The sequence below is a fragment of the Canis lupus genome, chromosome 6 (assembly GCF_048164855.1).
Source record: "Canis lupus baileyi chromosome 6, mCanLup2.hap1, whole genome shotgun sequence".
Lineage (NCBI taxonomy): Eukaryota > Metazoa > Chordata > Mammalia > Carnivora > Canidae > Canis > Canis lupus.
The window spans coordinates 67072769-67084816 of NC_132843.1; the positions used below are offsets into that span (position 1 = coordinate 67072769).

Below are 12048 nucleotides of genomic sequence, written 5' to 3' on the forward strand. Positions count from 1 at the left end.
GGACAGCTCTGCCCTACAATATTGCCTGGCACATAGTAAGCACTCAATAAATATTTATTGACTAGGTTAACAATAATTTGTATTATATTATTATTATAGCTAATATTTCTTTTTTTATTTAAAGATTTAATTTATTTGAGAGAGAGAGGAAGAACACAGAGCACAAGCGGGGAGAGGGGAAGAGAGGGCTGAGAGAGAGGGAGAAGCAGACACCCCGCAGAGCAGGGAGCCTGACCCAGGGCCCGACCCCAGGACCTGAAATCATGACCTGAGCTGAAGGCAGGCGCTTAACCCCCTGAGCCACCCAGGTGTCCCATAGCTAACATTTCTTGAATGCCAACATGCTAAGACTATGCTAAGTGCTTCATTTTGCAGAATCTTCTCAACATGCCTCTCAGTAAGAACTCATAGATGAAGACATGAGGTATCAAACGGTCAATCACCTGCAGTAAGGGCAGCATCAGGACTCAGACCCAGGGGCAGCCTGGGGGGCTTAGCGGTTTAGCGCCGCCTGCAGCCCAGGGTGTGATCCTGGAGACCCGGAATCGAGACCCACGTCGGGCTCCCTGCGTGGAGCCTGCTTCTCCCTCTGCCTGTGTCTCTGCCTCTCTCTCTGTTTCTCATGAATAAATAAAATCTTAAAAAAAAAAAAAAAAAAGGACTCAGACCCAAAGTGAGTGAACCACTGTCTGCCTCCAAAGACCATACAATTTAACCACTTTTCTCTACTGAGTTCCTGAGTCTCCGTGAAGTCTCAGACAACTCCAGAGCCTTGCACAGTCAGCCATGTGGTTAAAAACCATGTTAATTCTGTGGTTTGTCAATTAAAATGTTAAAAGGAAGCAACGTTGCTCGTTTCAGCTCCGAATGACTCTTTCCCTTAAATGATTACAGCTCCAGTCTTTGCATCTGCATAGTGATGGTGCCCTGCCCCCAAGTGCCAGGGCCCAGGGCTGCAGGATTTAGGACACTGCAGGCTTCTCACCGTGACCCCGCCCCTCTTGGATCTGTCTTTCCTGGTTCCCTCTTTCCTGGTTCTCCTCGCTCATTTCTAATTGCTCCTTTTTCGACCCTGCTGCCTGCCCCTGGTCTGTCGCCTGGAGCTCTTTCTCCCCACTCTTACATTGTGCAGGCTTCCAGAGGGACATCATCTGAGTCCAAGACACGAAGCCGTCCACGTCCGCGTGCTGAAGAGCCCCCCTCTGCACCCTCATGGGGTGCCCTTTCTGCGGGGCAGGCCCCTCTATGCTGGTCCCCGACAGGTATTTATAAAGTTCCGACTTCATGCTGCATAACTGGGTGGAGGACACTCCCACCTATTCAGATACTTTACACTTGATATGCGAGGATCTGAACGGTTCATCTTCCCTTTCTCTGAAATCTTCTCCCAGAGAGCAGCCTCATCAATCACCCAAGCCAGCAATTTGAGAAGTTTCCTCTCCCTCACCTTCCAAGACAACAATGCTTCCCTCGCCTGGAGGTGCCCTGTCTCGGTCTCCCTGCCTCTGTTCCAGTCTGGAGCACCGGGATCTCCATCACAGAACCGAAAGCAGGAGAACCTGCCTCCTACCTGGCTGCCCTGCCCCAAGCCCATCTCCGTACGGTCATCTCCGTACAGCCACCTGGTGATCTTTCTCAGACCTGTGACCACAGTCCTCGTGACCAGGCAGTTCACAGCTGACTCACGGCACTGAAAGCTCCTCCACTCACCTCCTCCAACTTCGTCTCCTATCGTCCCACATCCTGTATGTACCCCACACTCCATCCACATCGCCCTGGAGTTCACGCTCCATGAACGACACGTCCGTGTACTCCCCACCTGCAGGATCCTTCCTTTCTCACCTGGAAGGTCTCTCCTTCACCTGGGGGAGTCCTCAGGAGCAACCCCCAGCCAGAGTAAAATACCCTTCCCTGTGTCCGAACACCACTCACTGCAGTGCCTTTTGGGTGGGTTTATTTCTTTGTCACTTGCATGAGCCCGTAAGCTCTAAGCAGAGGTGAAGGCCAGAGCGTTGGAATCAGCCCACTTTGCATTTGTCACTTAGTCTAATTCACAAGGCAACTCTAGGAATGGATATTATCATTCCCGTTTTATAGATGAGTAAACCAAGGCTCAAAGAGACTATTTTGCCCAAGGTCCCCACCTGGCAAGTGGTGGTCCCAAGACGTCACAGGTTGTCTAGGGACTAATGTGGTCGAGGGTTAGGCTAAGGTCTGGGAATAAGCTGGATCAAGTGAGAGGATGGTGGAAATGCATTTGCTTGTTGAAGAGACTCTCTAAGGAGGTTTTCACACAGGGCTGGTGCACTGGGGTCCTGGATTGTGGGCACCCCTCCCCACATCGCCCCTCGCACACCCACTGCCATCCGCCCCTGTGCTCCTCTTGTGGAAGGTAAATGCCAGTGAGTAGCAGGTTACCTTCCAACAACCCTCCCAAGTCAGATTTTGCAGCGGAAGATGCCAAGACCATATTTAAAGAAGTCCAATGGAAATTATGTGTGGGCCTGAATTTGCCCACAGTGAACAAGGCGGATGAGCGACCCAGTCCCCAGGTCCCCAGGTCCACTCCAGGCTTGGAACACACCCATCCGGCTGCGTCTGCCTTTCAGGGAGAGCCCCACACATGGCCCCAGCAGATCGCTGTAGTCAGAGAGGTGCCCCCCAAGAATGCTTCCCTCTCAAGTCAGAGCCACCCCCAGTGCTCAAAGGGAAACAAGGCCTGAGTTGGGGGCGGTGGCCCAGGGCACGAGGACAGCTGTGCCCCTCATACGCTCTCAGGGGCGGGCAGGGAGGGGGAATAGCTGGCTTTGCCAGTGGAGGTCTACTGGGACCACGCAGAGTGGCTCAGTGTTGGGTGGGATTGGGGCTCCCCAGAACCTCAGAAGCTGTTTTGGGCAGAGGGGAAAGATGGTGGGCTGCCCCAGGCGAGCAAGGATATGGGGCCTGGAGCCCTGCCAAGCCCTCGCTTCTGGCTCTGAGGAGCAGTGGGCCCTCTCTCCCTCCTGAAGACATTTCCCCTGGAGACACCAGGGGTCTCTGGCCGGGATCTCTCTGGCCCAGGCCACAAGATGTGGGCTTGTAGGGGCAACACCAGAGGAGGCCAGTCTACAGGGCACAGGGGAGCTGGCTCTTCCTGTGTGGAGGGTGCCTTAGATCTAGGATTCTCTGAAGCCTGTCGAGCCCCCAGTCTGTGTGCAGTTCCTCGTCCTGTGGTCCTGTGGGGTCCCTGCCTCCCGATTCCCTCCCGCCCCCACCAGCCTGGGAGATTTTGCTGAGGACACAAATGAACCTCAGAAGCAGAGCCCCTCTGAGCAGAATTCCCTCCATGTCTGTGGTCCCCTGCTAAGTTTTTCCAGGGTTAAATTAAGGTGCATGGTGGGTGGGATATGGAAGGAAAGACCCAAATTAGAGATGTCAAGGATTAGTCTCTAGCAGCCTGGAGTCAGCTCTGGCTAAGCCACATCTACTGTTGGGGCCAAGCATTGGTCACTCTGTGGAGGTCACTCTCCTCATCTAGAAAGGGTGGACTGGACACCCGGGTCCCAAACTACTGTTCCTCAGAACCCCAGGGTTCCGTGAGGTATTAATAGGTCTTCTATGAAAAAGAGAATTCGTTCCCCTAAGTCAGGGTGATAATGTATGCTATCTCATACTCCTGGCAGGCCATTGGGCCCAAAGGCATTTCAAAGGCTCTGGGAAGTCCCCAGTAAAAACAAAACAAAATGAAAGGAAACCAGTTTACCTTTGTTTAACATTTTCCCAAAAGTAATCCACCATAGAAGCCATTTCCCTCAAAACAGCAATCAACATCCTAGGACACCCACTGGGGACAACCTGCCCAGACGACCTCTCAGGTTTCTTCTTGCCCAGATAGGCTAGGCCTCCCCACCCCAGGGGGAGGAGCACTTAGCAGCTGTGCAGCAAATTCTAAGATCCCACAGAAAGGTCCACACTGCAAGTAGAAAAGCCTCCTTTGGGGGCAAGTGGCAGCCCCTCCCGGCTCTATTTTATTTTTTAAGAAAGCCTAGTGCTGTGAGTTAGAGACCAAAAAGGGGAGACTTAAAAAAAAAAAAACAACTCAGTTTGTACTCTGATCCTTTGTTGTTTTAAGTCAATTCACTTTAAAACTAACAGCCTCAGTGTGCCCATCTGTGAAAAGGGAGAACTGAGGAGGCTTGATTGACACCCACTAAACATTAACCCTCACAAGTTCCCCACCTGGGGTCCCCAGACACCCAATGGCAAGAAAAGCATAAGCTATTTCCAATATTTAAAGAAGTCTAACGAAAATTATACATTTACCATGAGAAGTGTCTTTGCTTTTGACTGGTATTGTATCAACTCAGTATGGCAGTACTGGTTGTCATGGGGACAAGGATTATTATGCAATAGATATGGTTGGTTTGTTAAGACAATTTTTGTTTTTGTTTTTTTTTTACAAACTTAGTGTCTGTGAAAGTAATACAAAGATCAGCTGGTAAAGAGCTCCTGACTCAAGCGGTTGGGCCCAAAAACAGTTTAAAAATGCCAAGGTAGAGAGCAGATGGATGGATGGGAGGCAGAGGGAGGTTAGGGTGTCCCCGAGGAGTTCCTGGGAAGGGGGGATCCGGAGTTGTGCGCGGGAGCGTGCGTTGCAGGTGTAAAGTGGCTGTGACCTGGTAGTCTTTTCAGAGCATATTGGGAAAGGGTCTCAGCGGCTGAGACAGGTGGGGAGCACCACCTTTACTAAGCTGAGGGGAGCACAGCCGATTCCAGTGGGCTCAGGGAGCAGGACAAAGTGGATTCAAGGCCGCTTCTCAGAAGGCCTTCTGGCAGTTCCAATGTCTGCGGGTTTTCAAGCACTTGAAAGTTCTGATTTTATATGTGCAGAGTCCTGCCCCCTTGAGCCCTGGGTCACCTCTTCATACACATTTAGAGAGGCCAGTCTGTATGGTTCCTGGCTGTTTACTTTTCCCTCTAAGATTCTGTCCACTCAGATCACCTCACTAGATTCCTGTTCTCCTTTCTCCCCCTGGAGCCCCTTCCCCCAGCATTTCTCTTCCAACATCCAACTCCATTTGGGTACCAGCCCTGGCAGCCCAGCCCATGAGCGGTCTCTCCAAAGCAGTGGTGAAAATCATGGTTGGTAGATTCCTACACATCACCAAAAAGGTAGTTAGCTTTTTTTAATTCTTCAGAGCACCTAAAACAAAAATATCTTCCCCTTAATAATATTGATATCATCAATAATATATCTCTTGCTAAGAACTGGGCCCTGTCTGTGAAAAATTAGAGGGAACAAGAGGACACCGGAGGGGGATTCCATCTGCGCCAGGATCTGAACCAGGCTGGTGGCTTTAGCTAACTGGATAAAGCTGAAAAGGGTTTTTCTCTAGGGTATTTGAGAACAAAGCACTTTGTTGTGTGGTTTTTAAAAAATTATGTCAAATAAATAAATGCATAATCTGGGGTGGAGGAGTTAGCGATGAGGTTAACTATAGGGTAAAATATGAAAGACATTGACATGGACTAAAAAGATTATTGACTGTACTGTCTGCTGCATCCTTCCAGATTACCTGAGCTATTTTATGATTCTGTAAGTTGTAGAAAAATGCATAGTAATGCAAAAGACTTTTGTTCATAGAAATACCAGTTACAAAAAAAAAAAAAAAAAAAAAAAAAAAAAGAAATACCAGTTACATTTAGTGGAACTTAGCCCCTTATGAATACTGACCAGCAAAATATTGCTGATTCTGCATTTATTTGTAAATTTTTCTCAGCATTCCAGATGTCTATATATATTTGCGTTTTGGATTCTTTTTGAACGGGTTGTAACATTTTACTTGTTCTCTCCTTAATTAATGACTGAAATAAAATCTCTGACATGTGTTCATTTTATAGCTATATGAGAGGCACGATTACGCTTTTTAAGAAATTATCTTTTGACACATTCACAGAGGAAGGGCCATTTGAGGACACAGTGAGAAGCTAGTCACCCGCAAGCCAAGGAGAGAGGCCTCCGGAGTAACCAAATCTGCTGACAGCTTGATCTTGGACTTCCAGCCTCCAGAACAACACAAAATAAATTTCTGTGGTTTAAGCTACACAGTATGTAATATTTTGTTATGGTAGCCTTACCACACTAAGACTATATACCCAAGTTGTTTATCCATATACTTATTGATGGATATTTTCATCTTTTCAGTTTTGGGCAGTTATGAATAAAGCTGCTATTAACACAAAGATTATCTTTTGATGGATTTATTCAACTTATTTATTCAACTAATATTTCCTAATGTAAACTAGGCACTATGGTTGGACACCAAAGATAGAACAATAGATAGCATTCTAGCCCTTGAGAACAGTCTAGTATGGGGAATTTGAAGTGGTGGGTAGATTGACCAGTGACCAGATTTGGTAAAGATAAGGAGTGCTCTATTACTCAGCAATTTAATAAAGGATGAGATCTTGCCATTTACAACAACACAGTATGCACCTAGGAGGTATTATACTAAGTACAACAAACCAGAGAAAGAAAAATACTGTATGATTTTACTTCTGTTGTGAAATCTAAGAAACAAAAGAAATGAACAAATAGGAAAAGCAGAAACAGACCCATAAGTACAGAGAACACATTACACTGATGGTTGCCAGAGAAGAGGAGGTGGGAAGATGGGCAAAATGGGTGAGGGGGACTGAGAGGTATCGTCTTCCAGTTATGGCATAAAGAAATCGTAGGGATGAAGGCACAGCATGAGGAATGCAGTCAATGATAATGCAATAGCTGTGTATATGGTGACAGATGGTGCTACCCTGGTGGTGAGCCCAGCATGATGTATGGAGTTGTTGGGTCACTATGTTATACATTTGTAACTAATGTAACATGGTGTGTTGACTATACTTCAATTTTAAAAAAGGGCAAAAAAAGATAAGGAGCCCTCTAATGGAGAGGGGTACAGGTGGAATAAATATAGGGGCCTGCTAGTCTCCTTGAAGGAGTGAGGTAGTGCTCCCTGGCACTGCCTGAGCAGGGGAAGATCAGGAGGGGAGAATTCTCTGGAGAATCAGCCTCTGCACAGAGGCAGAGAAACATGTTCCATTTTGAGGACAGATAGAGATAGGGGAGGACTACTAGCAGGTCAGATTCCAAAAGGCTTCGTGTCCTACAATTGCATAGAACTGATTGTAGGTAGTGTTTAAAATTACAGAAGAGAATAGAATTTTTGACTTTTCATATCTCCTGACATACCTAGGGGAACAAATAACCTGTCTAGCGCCCCCTGCAGCCCGGGGTGTGATCCTAGAGACCTGGGATTGAGTCCCGTTGGGCTCCCTGCATGGAGCCTGCTTCTCCCTCTGCCTGTGTCTCTGCCTCTTCTCTCTCTGTGTGTCTCTATGAATAAATAAATAAGTAAAAAATTTAAAAAAAACCAGCACACCTTTCCAGATTATCAGATTCTGGCCATGTTCCTTGTCTTCAAGTTATTTTTTGCCTTTTTGTAAATTTTAGGTAATTATATGTAATTTCTGTCTGTCTGGTAGTGATTCTTTTTTTTTTTTTTTTTTGGTAGTGATTCTAATTGACTTCTTTCCCACTATAGAAAAAAGATTTGTTAAAAAAAAAAAAAAAAGATTTTCTTGAATTTCGTTTATATACACATACCCATCTCAGGACTTTGTCTGAGAGTCCTGATTTTTTTTTTTTTTTTTTCTGAAAAGAAAATTCTTTTAACTCAGGTGACCTGGGCACCTTTGGTGCTCCCTTGCCCAATAGTGACTGTAGTTGGAGAGCTATAGAAACCTCAGCTTACAAAAGGGGCTCAGGGTCCCTAGAGATGGGACAGAAAGCAGAAAGTGGATGAATAAATATAATGGTTAGTGGGACCACTCCTGCTTCTCCTCTGTACTCAGGCCCTTGTGTCTTTTTTGAGGGCACAGTACCATATATAGCTTTTTGATTCACTGCATGTGCTGAATCTTGGAGGATGACACCCATACAGACTGTTGCCTCTGATGTGGTGCTTTATGTCTTCAGCCATTTCAGTGCTCTTTTGGACTGGCAGCTTCTAGGTGATGAATTATATGCTACAACAAAGTAAATCCCATGGTCATGAGCGCTCTCCCATAACTTCTATGCTGTAAAGTTGGTCCTCTGGTCTGAGGTGGTATCCCATGGAATCCCATGCCAGGGGATCCAACACTCTATAAGCCTTCATATGGTGGTGCTGGTTGAGACTCTGTGGTCAGGAAAGGCCAGGCCAACCCTGACATATTCAACCCCAATACATATTCATGACCTGAATATGTATCTCTTTTTCTAAGAACAGAGAACAGACTTCTGAATTTTCCAGGATGGAAAGCAACGTAGTCAACTTGCCACCCAGTGGCTGGTTTGTCTCTTGAGGAAGACCAACCAATATAGTGCCCTGCTGGGGATTCAGTGTTGGTCGCTGCTGTAGACAGGATAACTTTAGTAGCAGCAGTAGCCAAATTATCTTTGGTAAGTGAGAATCTGTGCTGTTAGTCCATGAATAGCCTTCGTCTCTGCTCTCACACTTCGTTCATGTTTCTACTGTGCTAACACCAGAGTGGCTGGTGATAGAAGCTGGCTGAGGTCAGCGGGCTGAGTCATCTGTCTACTTGGTTTAGTTCTTCATCAATGGTGGATGTTCTCTGAGGATGTAAACATGTGATACAAAGATTTTCCTCCTTCAAGCCTGCTTCTAGAAGTCCATCCACATACTTCCATCCCAGGCCCCTTAATTTTCCAATTTTTCCTCATCAGCTAGCCAGGTCATTTGCCACTCTATATTCTATCCTTGGGATACTGCTTTTTTCTACACTGAGTGGATGACCAAGTGCACTACTCAAAGCTCTGACCATTGGGAGGGTTTATTACTGTCTTTTAAGGCTCCCCCTGTGTGAGGCTGTAGTATAGCTAACAATTTCAGCTTGCACTCACAAATAGAGATAACCCATCCATGAAACCACTCAGGTTTTCCCTCCTCTTTCAGTTGGTCTTACAGGGTCCCTCACACCACCCTAGATGTGCCCAGGAAGAGAACTCCTACACAATTGTGGTAGATGAGAGGGGATCTAGATTACCTGCTCATGGGGCCTGCTTGGACTCTCATCCTGTTGGTGCTCAATCCCGGAGGTACTGCTTCCGCTGTATGATGGATGGTTGCTGGGTTAGTCTCATTGGGTCTTATAGGACCCTGCATTGAAGGGGCAGTTTTAGCCCCAAAGTTAGTTGGTGATTCTCTCTACTAGGGCTTACTAATGGGTTAGGAGTTGTTTTCCAAAGGCATACGATTCTTCACTGCAGATGGCCTGGCCTTGCTGCAGAGCCCTGGGGGCTTGCCTGTGCTTCTCTAACTGGAGCTGGTCACAAGCCTCACCTGGTGTCTTTCCTCACCACTGATAGCTCTAATCCCATGAGGTTGGTCAGACCATATGGATCTGGATTGCCTGCATGGTAGCCTGGGCTGGCTGCAGAGGCCTTTTCTGCTCCGGGACTCACTTAAAGTTGGCTGTCTTCCATGTTACAAGGTGCATGAGCCAGAACAATATCTCTAGGTATTGAATATGCTGACTTGAGAACTTGAAGAGGATTACCAGGCCTGTTTCCTTCTTCATAGTGAGGTACAAGGTGTAATAATTTGTCTTTTGTTTTGCAGATGTCCTGGTTACTGGACCTGATTTGTAGCCTCCTGAAAATGTTACAGTTGTGGCAGGATCTGGAATTATTGCAGGGTTTAGCTCCAACCCTCTGGGACACATGTCTTATGAAGGTCTCTAGCAAGCTAGCCACCTTTTGCTCATATGAACCAATCAATATAATATCACTGATGTAATAGATACATGTGATGTTCTATGGATGTCCAGCTGGTACAAATACGTTTGAACTTAGTATGACCTTGGAGCTAAACTGTTAATGTATATTATTTCCATGGAAATATGAATTGTTCATCTTTTGTTTTGACTGAAAGAATGCCTTCTCCCAGTCGATGGCTGCATACTATATGCTTGAGGTGGTATTGATTTGGTTTAATGAAGATACCACATCTGGCACTCTGCCTGCAACTAGGGTTATTATGTTGAGATTGTGATTTGGTGTCCCTTCCTATTCCATCTGGTTTCTTCAGGGACCAGACTGGTCAAATTAAGGATTGAGAGGAGGAGATGAATAGAATGTGACAATAAATCTCTATTCTCTTCTCTCCACAATATGACTTTACATTTATTTATATCTGGGGGTGGTGGTGGTGGTGTTGAGACTTCCACTTGGCCTTTCCCAATATGATAGCTCTTATTTTGCAGACCAAGGATGCAGAGTGGGGCTTGGGCCAACTGCCAAATAGGTCATTCCAGTTATATATTGGCAGACTGAGTAACTGGCCACTGAGTAGGTCCATGGATGCTGAGGATCTCTGTAAACTGGACATTAGTCAGGACTACACTTATTATCTGGCCCCCATAGGATCCACTCTAACAAGGGGGCCATGATGATTCAGGTCTTGGGCCATCACTGACAACTCATGCCCTATGTCCAACCATCCTTAAAATATCTGGGTATTCCCTTTCCCCTAATGCATAGTTTCCTAATCATTATTGTGTATACTTGCCATGATATTGCAGTGTTTTTCCTCCTATGGACCCAGCCATCTCTTCTGTTAGCAGCTCTAGTACTGAAAACTGGTGCAGGTTCAGAAATTGGCCAAGGGATTGTGACTTTATTGGGGGCAACTGCCCTCAGCTTTGAAGTTGTCCATCGTTGACTTCTACTAGTGTTACAGGCTCAGTAGTACAAGTTGGGTGACTGCCCATCTACTTTGTCTCTAGGGACACTGTTCTAGGAATTATTCTTGTAATTCTGACCTTGCAGTCATGACAGTTAATTGTGACTTCCTGGCTTTGGATGGTTTTGTGCTGCTACCTGGCTCTGTTGTTTCAGAGTCCTATCATCCCCATTGTTATCAGTCAACATTGTTCTGTGGTGGTGTCTTTACAGAAGAGTCACCTCTGAGTTTTTAGTGATGCTAGTGTATTCCTCAGGACCTTTGTCCATAGTGTGTTCTCTTGACCTTCCAGCCCTAAGTATATCCTGCATGCCTGTTCCCCCTGGGAATTTTAGCTCCATCCTTCACTGTCTGCAAAAGCAATTCTGGAAATTTAACTGCTTTGCATGGGCCATCACTATTCCCATGTTTCTAGGAACTGGGCTAGTAGCAAGTTTATACCAACTCCTGGTATCTTTGCTAGGGAGTTAAATTCTGCAACTTCGGGAGCATTTCCAAGTCAAACATTCTTCTCTATTCACCCTCAGGATCTCCAACTCCTATCAGTATCTGTATACTGTCTTATGGCTCTTTTAGTGTAGAGTCCTTATCTTCCCTTAGCTGGCTCAGTATGTCCCCAGCTGAGTTATGAGAATCCTGAGTGATGCATATGTTATCTTGCACAAGGGTCTTTAATGCCTCCCATCATGGAGTAGGGGTGAGAAGTGCTAGTGAGGATTATGGGGAAATAGGTCCATAGACTCAATTTTTTTCCCAGGGGCTTATGGAGTCAAAATCTTTTTTGGGGGCTGGGGAGTCCAACTAGATGTTACATCTGATGTGTCTGATTTTCCCAATGAGGATCCTGACGTTGCATAACAGACATGCCTTTGTTGTTTAACCATATTTGAAATTCAGCTACGCTATTAAGTCCTGGCTTGGCCTTCACTTTCTCTTCTTTCCCTTTGTCTCCCACTGTAGGAAATGAGAATGCTGTATGCAACCAGAGAGGCTGTTTCCACATCTGGCTGCCAATTAATTGCTTGGTACTTGCCCTCAGCTGTTCATTATCCTTCTGTAGGCATCAGTGACACTTAGAAAAGCCATCCAATCTCATTGCTCTATAGCTACTGTTTCCTCTCTACATGGATATGCAGTGATAACAGGAGTCCAGCTCTTCAAAATACAACTAAACATATCATTTCACCTAATACTTGAGATTCTGTGTGAGTGGAAAAAAATGAGCTGTTGCATCAATCCATTAGATGCCTAATACTACCTAAAAACA

The 12048-nt window shown here is 45.9% G+C and overlaps 1 long non-coding RNA gene across 2 annotated transcripts; it reads left to right on the top strand.

The window, feature by feature from the left end:
* Window positions 1-4404: 4404 nt before the first annotated feature.
* On the top strand, window positions 4405-11873 carry LOC140635823 (uncharacterized). Of its 2 annotated transcripts, XR_012033146.1 has the most exons (4): window positions 4405-4532; window positions 5018-5151; window positions 5937-6087; window positions 11742-11873. It is a non-coding gene; the product is annotated as an uncharacterized lncRNA (long non-coding RNA). The 2 variants fall into 2 exon arrangements; XR_012033145.1 differs by lacking the exon at window positions 11742-11873 and having other exon boundaries at window positions 5937-6227.
* The last annotated feature ends 175 nt before the right edge of the window (window positions 11874-12048 follow it).